The sequence below is a fragment of the Ovis canadensis genome, chromosome X (genome assembly GCF_042477335.2).
Source record: "Ovis canadensis isolate MfBH-ARS-UI-01 breed Bighorn chromosome X, ARS-UI_OviCan_v2, whole genome shotgun sequence".
Lineage (NCBI taxonomy): Eukaryota > Metazoa > Chordata > Mammalia > Artiodactyla > Bovidae > Ovis > Ovis canadensis.
In genome coordinates this window covers 87,674,999-87,695,911 of record NC_091727.1, presented here as the reverse complement: position 1 = coordinate 87,695,911, position 20,913 = coordinate 87,674,999, and the positions used below count along the sequence as shown (strand labels likewise).

The 20,913-nt window shown below is 51.3% G+C and overlaps 2 pseudogenes; both read right to left on the bottom strand.

The window, feature by feature from the left end:
• Positions 1 to 2,371: 2,371 nt before the first annotated feature.
• LOC138929992 (melanoma-associated antigen 9-like) lies at positions 2,372 to 3,032 on the bottom strand (annotated as a pseudogene).
• Positions 3,033 to 4,713: 1,681 nt separating this feature from the next.
• Positions 4,714 to 5,531, bottom strand: LOC138930413 (melanoma-associated antigen 10-like; annotated as a pseudogene).
• Between the last annotated feature and the right edge of the window lie 15,382 nt (positions 5,532 to 20,913).

Here is a 20,913-nt window from a genome sequence, read left to right as displayed (position 1 = left end):
TCCCTGTGTTTGGCATCCCCGCTCTGGTGTCCCCAGCTCAGGGACCTTCCAGCTGCTCCTCTCCCTCACTAAGGCTGGGGAGACCTAGAGCCTCGGGGTTCTGCCCATGTTACCTGCCCTTCCATATCAGAGGAAGCTCCTGTAGAGGCCTTATCCCAGTGGGCACTGGGGCCATTCAGTCAAACACTCCATCTCTCCTGTTCAGTGAAGAGCTGGTCAGCCTGGCAGGTTCAGTTGGGCAGGAGGCCCCATGGCAGCAGCAGGGACAGGGCACCACCCTCAGGCAGGGAGCACTGGGACTGGACAGAGATGCCAGCCCCCAGCAGAGTCAGTTCCCAGCAAACCCCAGAGCAGCCCCACAGTGCTTCTGGTTCTCCTTGTCCCCTTCCTTCCACAGGCCTGATTTTGTCACCTCAGAGGCATTGTGTAGCACTGAGAAGAGGAAGGCAGGAGAAGTTGGAAGGTAGGGCCACAGCCTGGAGTGGGCGGGAGTGGCGGGCCTCCAGAGGAATTGAGACCAGGGCTCCGAGCCCACCCCAGCCCTCACTAGCAAGTGGTCCTGGGAAGATGCCCAAGCCCCGCAGCCTCAGTTCTTCATCTGGGAGGCGAGCAGGTGTGAGGAGCCCCGTGTATTGGGCTGCAGGATGCCCCTGAGGGACAGAACAGAGCTCAAGGCCTGGCGGCTGTTAGCCCTGTGATGGCGGGGCAGGAATTTCTCACGCTGTTGCCCCCAGACACTCTTCCACTCTCCACTGGATGGAGTTGGCTGCTTTGTGGTCCAGGACAGGTCAGAGGATACACACCTCAATAGGATGTTTCATAAATAAAACTAAGAAACTTTTCCACTTAGACCATAGTGGAACATAGTGTTAGTCACTCAGTCATGTCTGATTCTGTAACTCCATGGACTGTAGCTTGCCAGGCTCCTCTGTCCATGGAATTCTCCAAGCAAGAATACTGGAGTGGGTTGCCATGCCCTTCTCCAGGAGGATCTTCCTGACCCAGGAATCGAACCCAGCTCTCCCACAATACAAGCAGTTTCTTCATTGTTTGAGCTACCTGGTAACCCCATTTCCAGTTAGAGGAACTGTGAAATTTGGGTATGGAGGAGTGTTCCAGCAGGACCCAAGCTGGTCCAGGAAATAGAAACAAGAATCACTCTTTGCCTGTGTCCCTGCTGGTCTTCCATCCCAACCCTTATTTTCATCGTTGCAGTGCCAATAAATGTCGAGTCTTTGATTACAATGCCCAGTGAAAATCAAGATAATTAAAAGCTAGTTAACACCTTAAGATCTGGGTCCCTGGGACCAGGAAAGAGAGGGTCAGCCCATGGATTTCTGGGCATCATTTCAAGGGAGTATGACCTGAGTTCTGCAGGATGCCTAGCAGATACAGGGTAGAAAACACCTACTCCATTCCTGTGGTCAGCAGCAATGCGAGAAGAGCCAGGACCCCTTCCATCCTGCCCCAGAAACAGATCTCTCTGAGGTTTATCCAAGACCCAAAGAGACACCTTACAGCAATGTCTCATTTCCCCTCATTCCCACGATGCACCTCATGTGACTGTGGCTGAGACCATCGCTCCAGGTGTGGGGGTGTCCTGCTTCTCCCAGTGTCCCCATTGCTAACACAGGGCCTTTCACAGAGCAGAGACTCTGTAAAGGTTTTCAGAATAAATGAGCCAGTGAGCAGGGGCTGCTTGACTCAGATTACTTGCCACTTTTGATAACCCGGGCAAATTCAGATAAACCGAGATCCCTTAGCTGTACAAACTGACACACAACAAGTATAAGAAGCAAGAATTCACTACTATCACTTTTTATTTTCTAATTCTTCCACCAATTATGTCACTGCTAAATAAATTCACATTTCCAAAATCGTTCTAATTCTAATTCCATGTTATCTTGTGCAGGACCATGAAACAAAATGGAAGTGTTCCCAATCTCTTTTACAAAAGAGAAAAACCCTTGTTCATGAACTGGCTAAGTACAAACACACGGTGATCAATGTCACTGACATAGTTAGATATTGGGATGCATCGTCTTCTGTAAAAAGGAATAACATTTGAAAATTTCCTAAAGAAAAGAAAATGAGTCTCCATGTCATTGTAGAGAACAGGAACACGAAGATGCCACACACTGGGTTCCCCCAACAGGCCTAGGCTCTTACTGCTGAGAAGGCTAACCGCTCCCTCTTCAATCACAGAGGGAAGGATCACGTCCCTTCCTGCCCTCCCCACCCAGGGCAAGCTGCTAGATGTGGGCCTGGAAGGAGCCTGGCTGCTCCTCTGGCTCAGAGTCCCCCTTCCTCCTCCCTCGCAGCCTCTGCAGAGGGACTGGAAGGAGCTGGGGCCCCTTCAACTAACTCTGTCCAGATACTCCAGGACTTAAAACTTGCTGGTCTCTGCATAGGCCCAGGAAGCCCACAGGAACTCGTAGTGAGCAGGGCCGCTGTCAGGCACCTACCGGTACTCCAGGTACCCCTCCCACACCCACACTTGGGTCAACAGCTCCCTGGGATCCCCATACGTGTAGTGCTCCCTCCCAGGACACCCCCATCCTGCTGAGTGCTTCCCAGATCTCCTCCTCAGGGGCACGGTTGTCCTCCACAGTGATCAGGCACAGGATCACCACCAGGAGGCCGGCCTTGGGCAACCTCTGACCATCCCTCAGCATCTCTTTGAGGGTGAGGCCCAGTGTGGGGACCAGGATATAGGTCTGCTCACTCTGGTCCACCTCCTTCACCTCCAAACCAAAGATCGGCTGCAGGTACTCTGAGGCTTGACTGAGGACCACCAGGAAGTGGTCCTGGTAATCTTTGAGGACACTATTCAGCACTTCTGCCTTTGTGATCAGCTCCTTGGCAAGATACCTGCTGAGCAGGAATCGCACCAGCTCTTTCTTCTTCACCTGTAGTGCATCTGGGAGTGAGGACTTTGCATCTTCCTGGTCACGTGAGGTGTCTGGTACTTCATCTTGCCTGCTGAGGCCATGGTCTTCAGATTGGCTCCCAAGATTGGCAGCCATGGCAGTGGGAGAGGGGCAGACACCAAGGGCTCTGGGGGAAACTGGCTATTGCAGCAGCAGCCACCTCCTCCAGGGTGCCCCAGACTGGGAGACAGGAGGAGGAGGAAGCGGCGTCTCCTTCCTTCATCTGCTCCTCCTCCTCCTCACCCCAAATGAACTTTGCCTCCATCAGACCCTCATCCTCTCTTGGATCCTGAAAGACTCTCTCAGGCTGGTGGAACTCATGCATCCCAGGCAATTTGACCAGGGTCAAACTGCAGAAAGGAGTGAGGCAGGGGGATATATGGGGACCCCAGGTCTGCAGGAGAGGGAGGTTGTGATTGGCCTTGGCTGAGAAACCACCCTGGGCGGTCTGACTCAGGCCACTTACAGGTCTCCTCTTGAGGGGTGCTCTCGGGCCTCATAGAGGAGCTCCTCCAGATCAGCCTGATCCCTGTCTACTCAAAGGAGGACAGGCGTTGGCTCCCCGGGTTGCAGTCAGCACAGTGTGAGGTTCTGGGTCTGACACGCTGTGGGGATTAGGGCCTTGTGGGTTCCCCTCTGTGCTGGGATAGGGAGCCCCTGGTGCACACTCAGGGCACCCTCCTCACCTTGACTCCTGGCACTGCCTGGACCTCCTCTGCTCTCTGACACAGGCCACAGACCTCCACCTTCACCTCCTGGTTCCTGGAGCTCCTGTATCAAAAATGGAGGGGGCACCTAGGGGGTAAACTATGGCACAGACTTGAGCCTTCTGTGCTGGTAGAAGGGATGAACTCTGCGATGTCCCCCAGTTGTGGGGTGGCTGGTCCCCTCAGGACTCCCTTGTATTGCCCACTGTTCTCCTGGCATGGCCTGGTCCCTCCCCTTTGGGGGCCTGCAGGGAAACTCAGAACAAGACCTGAGTCTGAACAGAAAGCACTGAGGACCCCCACGTGTGGCATCACCTGCCCAGGGTCTCCCGCAAGTCCTAGGCTGGGGAGATGCTCGGTGCTCACCTCCTCCTCACATCCCGCCTGGCCTCCTAACACTGACCACAGAGGTGGGAGGTCTACTCAATCCTGCTTGAGGGTCTCGAGAGTCCATCCTCTGTGGATCTGAAGCTTCCACCCTCTGCCCTAACACCTCACCTCCTGAAGTTCTGTGGAATAAATGAACCAGTGAGAAGGGGGCTTATTAATCTCATCAATTTTCTCCTAGTTTCTTAAATAACAACCTGGCAAAATCCAAGTAAACAGATGCAGATTAGCTGTAGAAAAGGACAGTCAAAACCTGTAAGAAGTGAGAATTCACTACAATCGTTTTTTATACTCCAATTTTTCCACCAAACTATATACTGCTGAGTAAGTTCACATATCCAAAATAGTTGTAATTCCAATTTTTATGATCTTGCTCAGGGTCACAAAATAAAATGGGAGAGTTTCCAGTCTCTTTTACAAAACAGCAAAACTCTGGTCCTTAAACTGGTTAAGTACAAATACATGTGGGATCAATGTCATTCACAAAGTTAGACACTGAAGTTTATTAAGGCTTAAGCTGAAAAAACATATTTGAAAAATTCCTAAAAAACAGAGATGATTTTGCATGTCATCACAGAGAAAAGGGACACAAAGATGCTACACACCGGGTTCCCCCAAGTGGCCCAGGCCATCACTACTGAGAAGGCTGACTGCTCCATCTTCAATCACAGAGGGAAAGATCAGCTTGGCTACTTTTCTGGGTCAGGGCTCCTATTCCTCCTCCCTCACAGCCTCTGCAGATGGGGGTGGGAAGGCCCTGGAAAACCTTTGGTTGTCTCTGAGCAGATACTCCGTGACTTCCTACTTGTTGGTCTCCGCATAGGCCTGGGGACCCCACAGGAACTCGTATCGAGCAGGGTCGTTGTCAGGCACCTGTCAGTACTCCAGGTACCCCTCCCACACCCACACTTGGGTCAGCAGCCCTCTCGTATCGCGAAAGACACAGTACTCCCTCGCAACAAACATCCCCATTTGCTGAGTGCTCCCCAGACCTCCTCCTCAGGGGCATGGTCTCCATTCCACATGATTAGGCTGAGGACCAGCACCAGAAGGCCGGCCTTGGGCATGCTCTGCCCACCACTCGGCATTGCATCACAGGTGAGGCCCAGGGTGGGGACCATGATGTAGATGTGCTCCGTGGGGTCCACCTCCTTCACTTCCATGCCACAGACCAGCTGCAGGCTCTCCGAGGCTTGGCTGAAGACCACCGAGAAGTGCTCCCGGTTATCCCTGAGGACCTTCTTCAGCATTTCCGCCTGGGAGGTCAGCTCCTTGGCTTGATACTTGTGGAGCAGGAACATCACCAGGTTTCCTGTCACCATCTCATTAAGAGTTTCCTGGGGCAAGGCCTCCACAAGGGTGGAGCAGGAGATCGAGGGGACGAGGCCGAGGCAGATGCAGCCCTCCCCGCCTCAGCCCCCAAGAGCTACGCCTCTTCCGGGCCCTGGGCCTCGCCTGGGTCCTGAAGGTCTTCCTCGGGCTTGCTTGGCTTGCTCAGCTCACTCATCTCGACCATGAGCATGATGCCTGGGATCAAACCACAGACAGAAGTGAGGCAGGGGGTCATGGGGACCACCCGCCTGGGAGAGAGAGGGGGTGTGAGCAGGCTCGGCTGAGAAACGCACCCTGGGCGGTCTGATACAGGCCACTTACAGGTCTCCCCTTTAGGGGTGTTATCAGACCTCACAGGGGCATGCCTCCAGAGTGGCCAGTCCTCTGGCTACCTGAAGGAGGAAGTGAGGTGGCTCATCAGGGTGCAGTCAATACAGCTTGAGATTTCCAGTGTGACAAGTTGTGGGAATTAGGCCCTTGTGGGTTCCCCTCTGTTCTGGGATGGGGAGCCCCTGGTGCACACTCAGAGCACCCGCCTCACCTTGACTCCTGGTACTGCCTGGAGCTCCTCTGCTCTCTGACCTAAAGGGCACGGGCCTCAGAGCTCTGCCTTCGCCTCCCAGTTCCTGCAGCTCCTGTGAGAGAAATGGAGGGGGCAGCTCAGGGGTATCCTGTGGCACAGCCCTGAGCCTTCTCTGATGGTAGGAGGGGTGTACTCTGTGAGGTCCCCCCAGTTGTGTGGTGGGAAGTCCCCTTGGGGTTCCCTTGTAGTGTTCACTTTTCCCCTGGCACGACCTTGTCTGTCCCCTCTGGGGGCCTCCATGGAAACTTAGAACAAGATGCAAGCCTCAACAGAAAGTGGTAAGTGGCCCCACATGTGGCCGCACCTACCAAGGACCTCCGACGGGTCCTAGCCTAGGGAGATGCTTGGTCCTCAGCTCCTCCTCACATCCTGCCTGGCCTCCCAGCACTGACCACAGGGGCAGGGGTCTGCTCAGTCCTCCATCGGTATCTGGCAAGTCCACCCTCTGTGGACCTGAAGCCTCAGCCCGCGCCTGATCGCCTCAGGTCTCGAGGTCCCTAGGCCAGAGGTCAAGAAACTGCTCACCCTCTTCACCCCACTCTGTGGCCTCTAAGACCCCCATCAGAGGCAAGGATCCCTCCCCATGTTCGGATCTAACTGCCTCATTCCTTCCTCTCATGGAGCCTGGGCCTCAGGCAGGACCTGGGTTTGTCCCGTCCTCCATTTTGAGGCCCTGCCGCTCCCAGTCTCTCTGAGACCCGCACGTGAGGAGGGCAGACGGGCCCAGTGTGCGCTTCTCACCCCAAGGGCCCCCACAGCCGACTTCAGGGGCGGGGACTGTGGGGTCTCTCAGTCCCCCCTCGGGTCCCCTCAGCTCTCCTCAGGCACCTCACCTTGCCCCCGGGCAGGACCTGGATTCCCGCCTCTCCCAGCTGAAGCCCCGCGCCTTACACCAGGGCCCCATCTCTCGCAGACGCGCGCGTCAGGGAGTCAGGCCACGCCTGCTGCACTCACTCTACTCCACTGTCGCCCTGGACTGACAACGCAGACAGGCTCTCGGAGGTCTCCTCTGACTGGGGTCCAGGGTCCTCGCAGTCCTCCCTCGGGGTCCTCACCTAAACGCCTTCAAAGCCTAAGAGTCTCCCCTCCAATCTCTGAGGCCCCGCCCCTTATGTCACGTCTCCAGTGTCTCTGAGACCCCGAGCTCATGCCCCCACGAGAGTCGCCCCCGACTGACAGCAGGTGCCGGGACCTGTGCGATTCCCTGTGTCCTCCCTCAAGGTCCTCATCTTGAGCCCTGGCAGGTCCGGGGATGCCCCTTGCGTTGACTGGAGGCAGGGCCCTCACACCAAGCCATCACTTCACTGAAACCCCAAAGGGAGGTCTGTGGGCACGACATCAGGGCTCCAAGCCCAGGGCTTCCCAAGCTGAGATGATGTCCTGGGCACTCCTCAAGCCTCCTCCTGCTCTTCACTTTGACTCTCAGCAGGTCTGAGCACCACCCTCTGTCCCTGACCTTGCTCCCCTTAGAACCAGGCCTCCCCAGCCAGGAGCCCGAGAAGCAAGTGGGAGTGGGGGGCTCATTCCCACAACCCTGCCAAGGCTGAGAGCAGTGATGACCTGGATTGTCCTGGGGCCCCAGAGCCCCCCTCAGGGTTCTAGCTTGACTCCTAGCACAGCTGGGTTCCTTCACTCTGCTGACCTGAACCCGGGCACCTGACCCAGGCCCTCACTTCACTCCCATCGGGATCAGTGACATTACATCTGGACGCCATGCCCCAGGGTCCCCCAGGGCTGTCAGGAGGGCCGCACATGCATCCCCTGGGGACCATCAGCCTCCTTTGGTCCTCACCTTGAGTCTTAGCAGAACGTGGGCCCTTCCCTCTGCCCACCTGAGACTGCATCCCAAAGAGCAAGCCTCTGATTCCCCAAGTTCACTGAGGAAGTGAGGGGGTGTGGGGTCTCAGTCTGACAGCCCAAACTGGGGCCCCCAGGAGTCCCAGTCAGGGTGGAGTTGTATTCTATAGGATCCTCTGTTCCAGGGTGACTGGACCCCCTCGTCCTCTCTCAGGAGGGGGCCTCCTTAAGCCTTGAGAGAAGGCTGCAGTCCTAGCTCAGATGCTGGATGGGGGCTGCTGTGTCCATGACCATGGGGGAGCACAGGGAGCCACTCGCCTTCCCATGGGGGCCCCTCAGCATCACCAGACTTCATAAACTTTTGTATAAATAATGTTGTTTTAGCTGAAGACGGTGAGGAGTGGCAGGTGAGTTAGCAAGAACTCAGCAGCCTGTAGATGGCCTTGGCTGCTCACAGTAACTTCACATGCCTCCTCTCTGGGGTATCCCCAGGGTCATTTCCTGGTGGCTCTCTTCCACTGGTCTGCATGGATGCCCTCTCCCATGGGCCCTTCATGGGCATGGTGGGCAGAGGGGCTCTCAGGGTTCAAGAACTTGTGAGTTGTGTGTTCTAAGTCCCCACTGGTCAGACAAATTTAGACTCTTCTCCCAGAAACATTCGGGGGGAGGGTGGGTGGCTGACCCGCCCTGCGCCTGGGGCCCCTGAAGGCCAAGGGCTCAGCCTCACTGCAGTCCAGCCCAGCCCAGCCCCCATGATGGCCTGGCCACCCCCAGCCCCCCCCCCCACAACCCCCCATAGCACTGCTTGGAGGCTGGAGGTGCTACCTGAGCGAGGCTTGGGCATCCCCAGGTTTGCTGAGGGTGGGGGCGTGCAGAGCTTGTCACCTGGGGGGTTGCATGGGGCCTTGGCAGGTCCCCTGGCCGGGACCGCAGACCCTGGAGATGGGGACCATTCCTCTCTTTCCAGAGGCTCAGCAGATGGCTGAGCACCTCACTGCCCAGTCACAGGCCTTGCTTGTGGGGTCGGGCATGAACAAGACCCAGGCTGTGGTGTCTCATCAGCCTCCCCTGCAGATCTGTAGCTCGATCCAATCCAGTGCCTTTCCTGATGACGGTTCCCATGGAGTCCCAGGCAATTCCTCCTGCAGAGAGCTGGCACTCCAGAGCACTGCCAGCTCTGCTCACCTTGTTTCCATCCTCCAGAAATCAGCCTTTTTCAGCCTCCCCACCTCATCCCTGTTTGGCCATGGCGCCTCCCTTTGTGAAGAGACAGAGCAAGGGAGCCCAGGGGCCACTGAGGACCCAAGATGAGCACTGGGCTAAGGGAGGCTCGGGCAGGGCTGGGGGAAGTGAGTTGCCCATGGATCACTGGCTCCCCGGGGTCTGCCCAGTTGGGCCTCCGGGGTCACCCTTTCTTAGCTGGAGCACTTGTGAGGCAGGGCCCCTCTCTGTGACACCCTGTCTGGTTGAATTGCATTTCCACTCTCCTAGACACTGTTGCTTGTGTGGCCCTGGGGACAGAACTAATTCTGTGCCTCTGGAGCCGCCTGGCCTCTCCTCTGGTGACCCGGGCATGCATGGGGCTCAAGACAGTTTCACTGTCCAGGGCCAGCCCATCAAGGCCATGCTCCCTCCCTATACTCCTGTGTGACCTTAGGCTGCCGCCTCTGCCTGGCCCAGGAGGACACATGCTTAGCCACTTTATTCCACAGACATCATTCAAAATCTACCGAGGACTGAGCAATGTACCACATGGGTCTCTTTTTTGATGTCGGGCAGCCTTGACTTTGTCAATAAAAGGTGCCTTTTGTGACAAGCAGATGACTTGAGATTGAAATCTGCCTCTCTCTGCTTTCTCTATAGATTTACAGGTAAGCGGGTGCTACACATGCTGAGGCTTCTGGGAACGTGGTTTTAAAATAGCAGCATCTGTGTATGATTCCAGGTCAAGAGGCATATGGAAGTCAAGGCAAAAAGACAAATGAAAACTTCTCAAAAGGTAAGGTGTTCCCCAGGCAGCGAACCTTCATAAGGGGCAGCGTTTTGGCTTGGAAGTGAGCAGCCTGGTCGGGTGTTATGGCAGCTCAGTGCTGGGGCTGACCGAGCCCTGGCCTGCACCGCCCCGTGACCTTTCTCAGGGCCTCCTCTGCCTGCGCCAGATTGCCAACAAGGGAGACCCAGCTTTCCGCTTCCAGTGGACTGGCGCTCTTCCCTCACCTGACCTCAGAGCCATTGTCTCTGCAGCATGACCCTGGAGGGCTAGTTACTATGCTCCTCAGGACAAACACTCTTTTAAGAGAAAGCATGTTGTAAACTGGACACCCCAGTGATCAGAGGGTGCTGAGGTGTGACACCCTCGAAGTGCTCAGCTGAAAAAGGAAAAGAAAAGAGAAACAAGAAAATGTCACCAGATGCAGGCCTTGCAATGAAGCCAAACCTCGGGCCTGGTGTCCAGACACCAGAGAGCCCCCAGACCAAACACCTGCAGACCTCGAGCAGGGACCACAGGCTCCAGCCCTGTGGGTCTCAGGGCAGTAAGGGCTCTGTTGGGGCCCCTGACAAAGGGAGGCTTGATTTCTCCTCATCTGTCAAGTGAGGAGCCTGCTGGACACTGTCCCTGTGCCCATGAAGCCACTCTGCCAGGCTCTTGTCCAGCCTTTGACAGGTCTTTTCAATGAGTGGGTATAGGGCATTTGTGAGACTTCCCCAGCTGTGTATGAGGTGCCCGCATTGTGCTGGGGTGAGTGGCCATCTGTCTTGCCTTTGCAAGGGAGCAGCTACCTGAAGGGACTCAAATGCTCAGCCAGGCCCAGGATGGAGGTACTGCAGATGTGTGCTGGGTGGGAAATCCCTCATGTTTTCAGCCTCTTTATTGCCCTGCAGTGTTCTGACCACAGGGCCACCTCTATCTGTCTGAATAGGGTGCATGTTTGGGGTCTTCTGGGGGCAGACCTGGAGGGGTTTGGGGATTATGGGAAAGAATGGCTGGAGAGTATGGGAAAGAGGGGCTGCCTGAGCAGTAGCAGAAGGGGTTCTGGGCCTGAGCAGTCAAGGTTAGGTTGGGGTCTGGCCCAGCAGCCATGACTGGCATCCACGTGGTGCACAGAGGCACCAGCATGGCCACTGGGAGCTGCCCAGAAGGTAGGCTGAAGATTTGGGTGGGCACAGTGGTGGGGCCCACCACCAGCATGGAGGGAACCATCTTCACCTCACCTTCACCCGGAGGCCAGGTGAAGCAGAGCCTTAGGCCCTCGATGGGCAGGGCCACCACATCAGGGCAGGGCCACCAAGTCAGGACAGGGATTAGAGAGACTGGAGCCTCTGTGCCCTTGGGCTGCCAGGTGTCAGGACCCATCAAGTGGGGTGGGCCCGCTTTCTCTGGACCAGCAGCAAGGGAGCATAGGTCCTGGCCAGGGCGGTGACGGAGGCGAGTTCCAGATGGCTTGCGGTCCCCTGGGCACCCTCAGGGCAGGGTGACAGGCCGCACTGTGGCTGTGCGGTTCTGGGTGCAGGAGGGACGCCCAGGGCTGCTGGCCTGCCCTTCTCCTGTCGAGACACTGACTTAACGTCCCCTCTACTCTTCATCTTCTCCAGGAGGTGTGGGCTGTCTCTTTTAAACAGAGGACTGCAGCAGAACTGTAACCTGGCTTCACTGAGAGAGAGAGAATAGCAAAGTCCGAGCCTCAAAAGGCTTACTGAAACCAGCACCCTCCTGGCTAGGCCCCTGGGTGCCCTCACCCAGCCATCTCCAGGCCACTTTGGAGAAAGCAGGACCCTGTCCCACAGGAGGCAGTGCCCCAGCTTGCCCATCCTCGGGACTCACTAACTCACCATGGTCTCTCGCCCTTGGAAAATGACGCAGAGTGGCTCAAGAGTATCCGTACAAGTCCCAGAGAGGGGACTTGGCATTTGCAGCGGGCAGACTGCAGAAGCTTTTCTGCTTTCTATGCAGGTGTCAACCCCTGGCCTGCACTTCCTTGGCTGAGCAGGACACTTCCCAGGAAAGAAGCTGTGCTTCCCTGCACTAAACTTCTGCTCCACAGCTATGGGAGTCATGTGCTTAGTCAGTCATGTCCAACTCTTTGCAACCCCATGGATAATAGTCTGTCAGGCTCCTCTGTCCATGGGGATTGTCCTGGCAAGAATGCTGGAGTGGGTTGCCATGCCCGCCTCCAGGAGATCTTCCCAACACGGGAATTGACCCCAGGTCTCCCATACTGCATGTGGATTCTTTCCGGTCTGAGCCACGAGGGAGTCATGGGGGCACAGAAGGAGGACAGGCTGCCGTCCTCTGGGGTCCGCAACCTGCCCTGTCCATACCAGGTAGGCCTTGCTGTGCACATCATGGTCCCAGGCATGCGGGAGGGGGTGGTCTCCCTGGGCCTTCATGAACAGTGTGGCTCCCTTTCCTATGACTGCCATCCATGGGACCTCTGTCTGGCTCTGTGTCCAGGCCATGAGAGCTGCCATTCTGCTCTGGGGCCTGGTGGTCTAGCATCAAAGAGGCGGCCATGCAGGGCAGCCCACATTGGTGGCCCACCCCACTAATGCCCCTCACCCCAACTCTGGTCCTGGGGTTGAGGATCTTCCTGAGATTTCCAGAATCAGAAATGCCTCTGATCTTGAGGAGTCAGCCAGCTAGGGCCCAGGAGCCTGGCCCAGTGGGTGAGAGACAGGGCTTGTGTGAGGAGATGCCAAGGTGGGCACTGCTGCCCTGCTGATCCCCAGCTGCTACCCAGCTGCCTGGCTCACTCACTCTGAGCCTCTGCTTCCCCACACAGGTAATCCTAGGGGCGCCTGCCTCATGGGGTCCCGAAGACTCAGGGGAGGTACAGGAGGTGGCAAGGTTCCTGACACTTAAGTCTGCCATGTGGTTATGGGGAAGCATGCTATGTCTCACAGCAAGTCTGCATCTAAGGTGCTTAAGCATTGATCTCCCAGTGGACCTTGGCTCCATGCTGGAAGCCTCCTGTCACCAGTGAGGGGGTGGGCTTCCTTGTCAGTTCTTGCAACCCGGGGGCTGAAACACCACCTGAATTAGATGTTTCTAGACACAGCTCGGGCGAGCTAGATAGCTTTGCCCAGTGTTTCCTGTAGCCAGAAGCCCTACTCAGTGCCTTCCCATGTGACCCAGGGATGGCTCAGACCCCTGAAAATGTGAGTTCCATTTTAGACTGTCTGGGACCCTGCAAACACTCTTGGCTACCTCCTCAGCTTTCAGGATTGTGGCAGGGCACTCCCTGCCAATGGCTGAATCCCTCCGCCCTTTCCTCTCTGTATGTTCTGGTTGCCCTTGCATACTTCTGCTAGATGCTCACCCACCCCTGCTCCCTTTGGCTGTCCATGGCAGCTTGAGGTTCCCTTTTGTTCTGGCCGAGATAACTCCCAGCATCCTGGTCCAGAAAACTACTAGAGTTCATCAATGAATTCAGTGAAGCTGCAATATAAAAAATTAATATATAAAAATCTATTCACATTTCTGTACCCTAACAGCAACCAGAAGAAAGAGAACTTCAGGATATTATCCCATTTGCCATTAAATAATTCCATTTAACTGCATCAAAAAGAAAAAACTACCTAGAAATAAACCTACCTAAGGAGGCAAAAGACCTGTACTTAGAAAGCTGCAAGACATTGATGAGAGTAATTGAAGACAGCACAATATGATAGAAAACTATACCATGTTCTTGGACTGCAGGAATCAATTTTGTAAGATGACGATACTACTCAAGGCAATCTACAGATTAAATGTAATCTCTATCAGATTACCAATGGCATTTTTTCACAGAACTAGAAATTTGTATGGACTCAAAAGACCCCAAATAGCCAAAACCATCTTGGGGGGCAGGGAAACAGAGCTGGAGGGACTTCCCTGGTGGTCCAGTGGCTAAGACTCCATGCTCTCAATGTAGGGGCACCAGGTTTGGTCCCTGATCAGAGAACTAGACCCCACATGCAGCAACTAAGGGTTACCATGCTGCAACTGAGATTCACATGCCACAACTTAGAGTTCATGTACTGCAGCTAAAGACCCTGCATGTTGTATCTAAAGAGACCCCACGTGTTGAAACTGAGGATTCTGAATGCCACACCTGAGGATCCCACATGCCTCAATGAATATCATAGGTTCCATGTGCTGGAACAAAGACCAGACACTGTCACATAAAGGAAAAAGAGAAATAGAGTGGAGCTGGAGGAATCAAGCTTCTTGACCTTAGACTATACTACAAAGCTATAGTAATCAAAACAGTATGGTACTGGCAGAAAAACAGACATACAGATCAAGGAAATAGGATAGAAATCATAGAAACATGCTTATGAACCTATGGCCAATTAATCTACAACAGGCAAGAATACAGTATGCAGTGGATAAAAGAGAGTCTCTCCAGTAAGCGGTGTGGGAAAACTGGACAGCTGCATGTAAAAGAATGAAATTAGAACATTATCTAACAGTATATACAAAAACAAACTCAAAATGGATTGAAGACCTACATGTAAGATTGAATACGTAAAACTTGCTGGATGAAAACATGGGGAGAACACTCTTTAACATAAATCACAATAGCATTGTTTTTGGATCCATCTCTTAAAGTCGAGGAAATAAAAGCAAAAATAAACAAATGGGCTTCCCAGGTGGCACTACAGGTAAAGAATTTTCCTGCCAATGCAGAAGGCATAAGAGATGAAGGTTCAACCCCTGGGTCAGGAAGATACCCTGGAGAAGGGCACAGCAACCCCCTCCAGCATTCTCGCCTGGAGAATTCCATGGAACTTGGCGGGCTACATTTCATTGGGTTGCAAAGAGTCAGACATGACTGAAGCGACTTAGCATAGCACAGGGACCTAATTAAACCTAAAAGCTCTTGCATAGCAAAAGAAACCATTGAAAAATGAAATAAACTACTGAATGAGAGAAAACATTTCAAATGACTGATTTGGGGTTAATATCCAACATATATAAGCAGCTCAAAAACACAATGTCAGAAAAGCAAATCACTTTAAAAATGGGGAGAACAACTGAATAGGCACTTTTCCAAAGTAGATATACAGATGGCTAACAGGCACATGAAAAGATGCTCAACATCACTAACCCATCAGAGAAATGCAAATCAAAATCACAATGAGATGTCACCTCATACCTATGATAATGGCTATCATCAAAAAGACCACAAATAACAAACAATAGCTTTCATGCATTGGAGAAGGAAATGGCAACCCACTCCAGTGTTCTTGCCTGGAGAATCCCAGGGACAGGGGAGCCTGGTGGGCTGCCATCTCTGGGGTCGCACAGAGTTGGACATGACTGAAGTGATTAGCAGCAGCAGAAGCAAGGATGTGGCAAAAAGGGAATCTTTGTGCACTGTTAGTGGGAATGTAAATTGGTGCAGTCACTGTGGAAAATAGTAGGGACGTTTCTCAGAAAAATAAAATTGAGCTATGTGACCCAGCAATTCCATTCCTGGGTATATATCTGATAAAAACAAAAACATTAATTAGAAAAGATACATGCACCCCAACGTTCATGGTAGAATTATTTGCAATTGTCAAGATATGGAAGCAATCTAAGTGTCCATCAATGGATGAATGGATAAATAAGGCGTGGCACACACACACAGAGACATATTTATACATAATGGAATACTACACAGCCATAAAAATGAATGACATTTTGCCATTTGCAGCAACATGGATGGACTTGGAGGGCAATAAGCTAAGTTAAATGAGTCATACAGAGAAAGACAAATACCGTATGGTCTCACTTAGATGTTGAATTTAAAAAATAAAACAGACTAATAACCTCAAATATGCAGGTGACAGCACCCTTATGGCAGAAAGTGAATGAGAACTAAAGAGCCTCTTGATGAAGGTAAAAGAGGAGTGTGAAAAAGCTGGCTTAAAATTTAACATTCAAAAAATGAAGATCATGGCATCTGGTCTTATCACTTCATGGCAAATAGATGGGGAAACACTCGAAACAGTGACAGACTTTATTTTCTTGGGCTCCAAAATCACTGCAGATGGTGACTGCAGCCATGAAATTAAAAGACACTTGCTCCTTGGAAGAAAAACTATGACCAACCTAGACAGCATATTAAAAAGCAGAGACATTGCTTTGCTGACAAAGGTCCGACTAGTCAAAGCTATGGTTTTTCAAGTAGTCCTATATGGATGTGAGAGTTGGACTGTAAAGAAGGCTGAGCACTGAAGAATTGACGCTTTTGAACCGTGGTGTTGGAGAAGATTCCTGAGAGTCCCTTGGACTGCAAGGAAATCCAACTAATTCATCCTAAAGGAAATCAGTCCTGAATATTCATTGGAAGGACTGATGCTAAAGCTGAAACTCCAGTATGTTGCCCACTGATGCAAAGAACTGACTCATTAGAAAAGACCCTGATTTTGGAAAAGATTGAAGGCAGGAAAAGAAGAGGAGGACAAAAGGTGAGATGGTTGGATGGCATCACCAACTCAATAGACATGAGTTTGAGCAAGTTCCGGGAGATGGTGAAGGACTGGAAAGCCTGCTGTTCTGCAGTCCATGGGGTCAGTCACAAAGAGTCAGACAGGACTGAGCAACTGAACAACAACTGAATATTAACAGATAAGTAGCTGACTCACAGACAGAGAGAACAAACTAACGGTTACTAGTTGGGAGAGGGAAGGAGGAAGAGGCAAGATAGGAATAGGGGAATAAGAGGTACAAATGATTATGTATAAAATAAGCTCCAAGGATATATTGCAAAACATGGGGGAATATATCCAATATTTTGTAATAGCTATAAATGGAATATAATCTTTAAAACTGTAAATCACTATATTGTACATCTGTAACATATAGTTCTGTATAGCCACTGCTGCTGCTGCTGCTGCTAAGTCGCTTGAGTCATGTCCGACTCTGTGTGACCCCATAAATGGCAGCCCACCAGGCTCCCCCATCCCTGGGATTCTCCAGGCAAGAACACTGGAGTGGGTTGCCATTTCCTTCTCCAATGCATGAAAGTGAAAAGTGAAAGTGAAGTCACTCAGTCGTGTCTGACTCTGTGCAACCCCATAGATGGCAGCCCACCAGTCTCCTCTGTCCATGGGATTTTCCAGGCAAGAGTACTGGAGTGGGGTGCCATTGCCTTCTCTGGTGTAGCCACTATACTTCGATTTAAAAAATGAGTTTTCTCAATTGGTTCTGTTGTTTCTAGAATTAGCTCTGTAATCTGATTAGGGTTAAAGGTGCTAATGACTCTGTAGTAAAGACAGCATCGATAGTCTATGGCAATAGAGATATGGAAAATATCTCCCTTGGATATGCCTGATGAACCACTTAAAAGAAGTGCTGGGTGCAAGGTGTTCTGTGACTGTGTATGTGATACTTTTGAACATTTTTAGAACACTGGTAGGTATAATGAGCTTTCTGGTTGCTCCCAATGTAGTTGGAAAGAGTGGTGAAAGAAAAGGAGTAGCTCAGGTTACAGTTAGAGACGTAAAAGATTCTATGTGTACCCACAAGGAGACACTTATCTCCTGTAGATACAGGGTTGAGATTGCTAATGATCATATGCAAATGCTCATCCTGCAACTGGTTGAATTAGATTAGAAGTTAAATTCCGCCACTAAGGTGTTTCCTTTCAAATGAGGGCACTGACTTGGAAAGAATGGGATTCTGTACACTGTGATAGAGCTGTGTAGGGAGACCCTGATGAAGCTGCGGACACTGAGCCCGTCAAGTCTGGTGAGTCATCCTCGCCAGGAGAAGTATCCCCCCCACTCTCAGTTGGAAGCAGCCTCCTGACCCCCAGTGGGATCAGCCTCCCCACATAAAGCTAGATCAGGCCAAAATGATTCACTAAGCATACATTCTGCATTTAGTATTGCAACTCAGGGAGTGAGAAAGGGCTTTTATTAGTTTGGTAGGCTGAACTATGGACCAAAATTTGGCCCACAGTGAGTGAGTTGGAAATCTCAGCCCTGCCTTGGTTTAATACAGAGGAAGGCATTCAGAGGTTTACAGAGATTTGACTGTTAGTGTGGATTTGGCATTGAAGACCTACTCATTCATACTGGGAGAATCCCGAAAACATACATTTCCCAAGACTGTGAGGGGAGCCCCAGCACCCTTGAAGAACTCTGTGATTGTTTTTCTCTGCAGGCCAGAACTCAACAGTAGGAACTGCAGTCAACTGAAGTGGGAATCCTAAATGCAGTGGGGTATTTAGATCCCCAGATGGCAGGAGCCAAGTGGGAGCACACAACCACCAAGGGCCAGGTGGGCCAGGTCACAGTAATGGAGAGAAGAGTCAAAGCACCAAGTTGAACAGTCTGACTTGGGCAGCTCTATGGTTTTATTCAGTTGCTCATGATCTTCCTAGAAGTAAAAGAGTTAGGAATCCCAGTAAGTTCTTGCTTGGTCTGTATAAGCAGGGATGTCACCGGTCAAATGATCAAAAGTCTACTCTGAATCACAAAAACAGAGAGTCGCAGCCCTTTGATCAATTCCCAGACTTGAGCCATTAAAACTCTCAGAAGAAAATGCAGAGGTGCATTTTTATGACGTTGGATTTCAGAAATGGATTCTTAGATGTGACACCAAATGCATGAAAAGCAAAATGAAAAAAGACAATGTAGGTGAACCTCGAAAACATCATGCTAGGTAAAGGAAGCCAGCCACCAAAGACCACATATTATGATTTCATTTATATGAAATATCCAGAATAGGGAAATCTACAGACAAGAAAAGAGAATTAACAGTTACCTAAGGCTGGGGGCTTCCCACGTGGCACAGTGGGAGACACGGGTTCGATCCCTGGCTTGGGATGATCCCCTGGAGAAGGAAATGGCTACCCACTCCAGTATTCTTGCCTGGGAAATCCCATGGGCAGAAGGGCCTGGCAGGCTGCAGCGCATGGGGCTGCAGAGTCAGACATGACTGAGCCCCTGAACACACACACACCAGGCTGGGGCGGGCCGGGGGAGGTGGTGGTGGAGACAGTGTCTGTGAATGCTCGTCCACTTGGGTTCTTACTGGTGTGCTGGGTATTTTCTCAAACGGATTGCGGTTATGCTTGGCTGACTCTCCAAACACACTAACAATGACTGCATTTTACACTTTAAATGGACGAATTGTGAGCTATAGGAATTTGTATCAATAGACATATTTCAAAGAATATTTAAAAAGAAGCAGAATATCTAAATAAAACTTAAAAATCGGGATTTGGGGGACTTCCCTGGTGGTCCAATGGTTAGGAATCTGCCTGCCACAGTGGGGAACACCGGTTAGATCTCTGGTCTGGGAAGATTCCACATGCCATGGAGCAACTGGGCCCATGTGCCACAACTACTGAAGCCCGTGCACCCTAGAGCCCGTGCTCCACAACAAGAGAGTGGTCTCCACTAGCTGCTACTACAGAAAGCCTGTGGGCTGCAACAAAGACCGAGCACGGCCACAAACAAAAGAAATAACTTTTTTTTAAAGTAAGGATTTTGAATTATTATATAAAAATTCTTTCCACAAAGAAAAGCCCCAGTTCAGATGGCTTTAATTTTGAATTCTACCAAACATTAAAAGAATGAACACTGATCCTCACACACTGTACCAAAATGTTAAAGAGAGAGGAAACACTTTACACAGCCAGTATTACATGCCAAAGTGAATAAAGTCATCACAAGGAAAGACAACAATAGACCATGACAAATGTACAAACGCTCAACAATATGCTGATCAACTGGATCCCACACCACATAAGAGGGTTGATACACCATAGTCAAGTTGGTTTTATCCCAGATATGCAGCTGTTTTAACATGTGAAAGTCAATTAATGTCATGTATAATATTAATAGAAGAAAGGACAAAAACCACAGGATTACCTGAATATATACAGGAAAAGCATTTGGTGAAATCCAGCAGCCTTTTTAAATGAAAACTATAGGCTTCCCTGGTGGCTCAGAGGTTAAAGCGTCTGCCTACAACGCGATACACCTGGGTTCAATCCCTGGGTTGGGAAGATCCCCTGGAGAAGGAAATGGCAACCCACTCCAGTATTCTTGCCTGGAGAATCCCATGGACAGAGGAGCCTGGTGGGCTACAATCCACAGGGTTGCAAAGAGTCAGACATGACTCAGTGACTTCACTCACTCACTCATTCATTCAATGAGCTAAGAATAAAAGCATAATTCCTCAACCTGATTAGGGTATATATAAAGAAAAACTCACAGCAAACACCATACTGAACACTAAGATGCATTCAATGATACACTGAAAATGAGTGAAGAGTAAATTTTCTGGCATGTAAAATATATGTCAATACAATTGGTAGATCAGTTGTTCATGTTGGTCTCCTGAGTGCTATTTCTGACTGGTAGAGAGAATGAGCACCTACCAGGAACTTATGGCTTGCCTCTCTGGACAGTAACTGAACTAGGTAGCTTCCATCACCATGGCCCTTTCTCTTCCCTTCACCCTTTCCCACCCACTGCCTATTACCCAAAGGTACCATCTTGGCTGGGGGCTGTGTGACCCTGGGAAAGGAGAGCAGAGAAAACCAGAGGGAGTCATATGTGGGGGAACGGGGCTGGGAGACATGTCAGTATGAGAGAGGATGCTTTAAGTATTTCCATAGTGGTTGCCAACCATTTAAAATTCGGAGAGGCAACATCAAAATCTGGATTTACAGCTCAATTAGAAAAAGAGAGGAAGCACTGACAACACTTGGCCCCTGTGCCGGGCTGGTGTTTCTCCTGCAGCTGGGCAGCTTCATTCATTTTTAACAGCCACCGAGACCCCACGAGCATCTGCATTTGTGTTCCTTTTGTCTTGCCCTGTGCCACAACCTTCTGTTCTGGCCACAGAATGACCCTATTGGGACATCTCACATAGGACTGCACTTCACACTTCTGGGTTAGTGGTGCAGGCAGTGACCTTCCCCTCTCTCCTATTGTTAGCTTTTCCGTGAAGCCTCCTCCCATTCCGCCATTCATATCTGATTTCACTCTTCAGTCTCTCTTCTGAACCTTGCTCAGATCTGAGTAGGCAAACTCTACACCTACCTCTGCCCTAGGTATCTGCATGCTGTTCTAGGGCTTGCACTAGACTTTCATCCTGGTTTCTGTCTTACTGATTGTTGCCTTGACTGCCTTACCCTTTAGATACCTGGTACACAGTAGGTGCCTAATATTTTACAGACTGGATGGT